Source organism: Echinops telfairi, unplaced genomic scaffold, assembly GCF_000313985.2.
Source record: "Echinops telfairi isolate 266 unplaced genomic scaffold, ASM31398v2 ScPeMD7_7424;HRSCAF=8462, whole genome shotgun sequence".
Classification (NCBI taxonomy): Eukaryota; Metazoa; Chordata; class Mammalia; order Afrosoricida; family Tenrecidae; genus Echinops; species Echinops telfairi.
Genome location: NW_022111324.1, coordinates 81,128,255 through 81,131,973, shown reverse-complemented (window position 1 = coordinate 81,131,973; position 3,719 = coordinate 81,128,255). Strand labels below are relative to the sequence as shown.

The 3,719-nt window shown below is 48.3% G+C and overlaps 1 protein-coding gene across 1 annotated transcript in view; it reads left to right on the top strand.

Annotated features, from left to right (window-relative positions):
* Window positions 1-3,571: 3,571 nt before the first annotated feature.
* AHCTF1 (AT-hook containing transcription factor 1) overlaps window positions 3,572-3,719 on the top strand; it is an 84,162-nt gene continuing 84,014 nt past the window's right edge. Inside the window, exon 1 of the mRNA XM_004699964.2 lies at window positions 3,572-3,696. The gene's annotated coding sequence lies outside the window, so the exon portion shown is untranslated. The remainder of the gene's footprint in view (window positions 3,697-3,719) is intronic.

Sequence of the window (3,719 nt, the reverse complement as noted above, 5' to 3'; positions counted from 1 at the left end):
AGACATCAAGAGTCTAAAACTCAACAGAATACATTGCTTTCATGCTCAAGGGTTGAAAAGAACAGATTTTCAATTCTGGGGGGAAAGCTCTCCATCCTGAGCTTCAACTCCACCTTCCAAAAGCACTAATAAAGCAACTCTACTCTCTTTTGCTTTGGGGCAGCCCCTGAGCGATGACCCTTCCCCATTGGTCCCATTCTTCTCCGACTGCTTTAGGCAGCAGCCATATCCTCTTAGACAAACTGAATGGCAGCTGAGTGAGTGAAGACCTGACTCACTGAATCTTAGGAGACCAGGCTTCTACCCTGTGATGTGACAGAGGTTGTGCCCCCTCCCCTCATTATGACACCCCCAAAGTAGTGGTCCACCCTTTCAGGCCAAGGGTGAATAAGTAAGGTACTTCTTGTGCTCCTCCCAAGAGTGTTGCTTTAGGGATAGTTTTTATCTTTTGTTGGGGGCGGTTTCCGGCATGTAGAATTCTAACAGGTGGAGTGTTCTTTCCTTTTATTCGTTTTCGGTTCCCCTCACCTAAGCTAACGATTTTCCTCGGTGGTACTTGGTTAGAGACTTCACACACAGACATCTTAACAAAAGGTGGTGTAGCCATGTTCTTGATGACTACTCTACGACACGTGCCCTTTGCTTGTGCAACAGAATTTTCTAATCCGTAAGCTGTTTTCATTCTTCACCGTTCATTTTAAAATTCTACCTCTTATCACCTTTTAAAAAAATCACATTTTACTATAAGCCAGTAGGAGAAACCACAAAGTCCCTTTACTATCTTGCTCAGAAATCTCCTCGTGCAGATATCCAAGTTCATTACTTACAAGGTATATCTCTACCAAACATTTGAACATAATCCAGACAAATTCTTTGCCACTGCATAAAAAAGCATCATCCTTTCTCCACTGTCCAATCACATGTTCATTGCTTTCTTTTAAAGCCACATCAAAAGCACCTTTCTAGCAACATTCTGTTGCTGGTGCCATACGTATCCTCTGAGGCAATATATTTTCTCTCTGCTTGTCCTCACTTTCTTCAGAGCCCTCACCAATATTGCCTTTGACTTAGCTAATATTCCCAACAGTCTCTTTAACACAATCAGCACTTTATAGACTACAGTGGTTCCATGTTGGGCTGTGGTCCACTTGTTGGGAAGTTTGAAACCACCAGCAGCTCCTCCGGAAAAAGACTGGGTTTCTACTCTGGTAAACAGTTGGTGGGCAGGGCACATGCTATTGAGTCAGCATTGTCTCGAAGGCAGTGAGCGATAGACTACCCTGGCCTAATGTAGTTAGAAAACGTCCCCTTACTAAACACAGTTGGCCTAGGTACTTGGCTTAATGCAGTCTTTGTTTTTTTTTTTAATAAATGACTCAAAGACAAACACGTGTTATCTGTCACCTACTAGGTCCAGAAAAATCTTGAGAGTCTTCTCTTATGTACCTGGTAGTGATTAAAAGTGAGCCGTATAGCTTAATGGTTATACTGTGGGTGCTAACCACAAGGTCTACAATTCAAAACCACCAGCTGCTCCAGGGGAGTAAGAGGCATCTTTCTACTGCCATAAAGAGTTAGTTCTATCCTATAACTTGTCCCATAGAATTGCTGTGACTCGGAATCCATTTGATGGCAGTCAGTTTGGTTTGGTTAGTGATTAAAAGCTGATTCTTGCTATTTAGTCAATCAACAAAGACATCCTGAGACTGGCCTGAGACTCAGAGAACTTTATTGCTGTTTGCCTACTTAGGGTCAACAATTGTTTCCAATGGTTATGATGTACCTAGAGTTGTGTTAGTTGATGAGAAAGAAAACATTACGAATTCCAAGGTGCCTTCCATACATAACTCCCCAAATGTAATTTCCAAAGTAAAAGGTATACCTTCTGTTAAATATTCTGATTTGAAACAGGACACCACAAAAACAGCGTGAGGGGCTCTTGGTCTCCTCCCTGGTACCTTCTAAATAAACTTCTCTTCCTTTCTCTAACTTGGAGTGGGTACATTGGTTGTGCTGCCCCAAGGTACAACACCTGCATTTCAGGTGACACTACTAATATAGGCAAATCGCACACCTGTTTGTCTGAAACGTGTTCTGTACTTGGACTAGTTTCCAAGGAAGATGCTAACAATAAATAAAAGTATTCTACAATGAAACAAACAAACAGAAATCCATTGCCATAGAGCGGATTCTGACTCATAGAGGGCGGACAACTGCCCTCTAGTTTCCTAGGCTGTAAATGTTTAAGGAAGCCGCTGCTACATCTTTCTCCAGTACAGCCACAGCGGGGCTGCTGGTTAGCAGCCTATCGCTTAAGGCACTGCACCACAACCCTAAAACCCCAGGGTGACCACAAAAGTAATATGACATTGAAGAAACTTTTGCTAAAAATTATGAATCTAGGGCCTAGATAGTCCCTCTTTTGGCGGGACAGTCCCGAGTTTGAACAAATTTTCCCGCGTCCCGTGGCGTTTTAAAAAAGTCCCGATTTTTGGAAAGAATGCAGGACAAGCTAGGGTATACGGTTTTCGGCTGCCATGTGGCTATTTCGCCAGGATATGAGTTTTATCAATGGTGTTCCGCTTTATCAATGTTAAAATCTGGTCACCTTAGCTAGGCCAGGCCTAGACTCTAGGCTGACCATCTTCAGACACGAAAGAACACTGGGAAATTGAAAATATACCCAAACTCGAAACCACTGCTCTCAAATGTATTCCTACTCATAGAGCCGCTACGTATCTTTACGTTGGAAACCTTTTGGGGAGCGGATAGCTTCATCTTTCTGCAGCAGAGCGCTTGGTGGGTTTGAACCACCAAACTAGGGGTTAGCAATCCAAACCTTTTCCCCAGTAGTCTGTGACTTTTTTGGCGTGAAAAGTTGGAACATTCGCGGGGGAACCATACTAGAATGGCTGCCATCGGGAAAAGACTGTCATTCGGCCTCCGGTAGCCAGGGCCAAAGGAGAACGGGAAGGCCAGGCGAGCGCAGGGCGGCCCAGCAGCGCATCTCGGAGAGGAGACTCCCAGTCGGCGCGGTGAACTGCGCACTAGGCCCGCGGCCCGGCCCCGGAGCAGCGTGACGCGCAAGGCACCCTGGGATTCGTAGTGTTTGTTTTTTTTCCCTTTCATCAACTATGACAAGACGGGAGGCCTTGCTCTTCCTAAAGGCCCTGCTGCCCGACCGGGCTCTCTTTCCTCCCTTTGCCTCCCCCCGCACCTCTTTTTCCCCTCGGAGTTTGAAAATTTCCCGCGGAGCCGGCGCCGGAGGCCGGAAGCCTCGCGAGACTTCAGATCCGTCCCGCCGCGAACTCCTTTCGTTCTCCCCTCCCTCTCCCCGCCCGCTGTCCCCTCCCTTCTCGGTTGTGTGGGAATCGATCCGTCTGCCTCGGGTACTGCGCAAAGCAGAGCTGGCTTTGCCGGGGCAGCGGTGGTAGCGTGGGCCGTGCCGGATCCCGCACAGCAGCGCGAGCAGCGGGTACGTGCTTATCGGCCGGCGAAGGCACTCACCGCGGGTGCGGATCTCAGCCCGGGAGCGTCGGCCGAGGCCGGCGCGGTGCAGCAGCAGCTTCCGCGGGGCGGAGGTGTGTGCACCCAGGCGGCGGCGGCCGTGTCTCCCGGGAGATGCTGTGACGGACCCGCGCCGGAGGAGCTCGCACCCTGCTGGACCGTCACTCCCCACCCCACCCCCCTCCTCAGGTAAAGCAAGGAGAGAAGGGGTG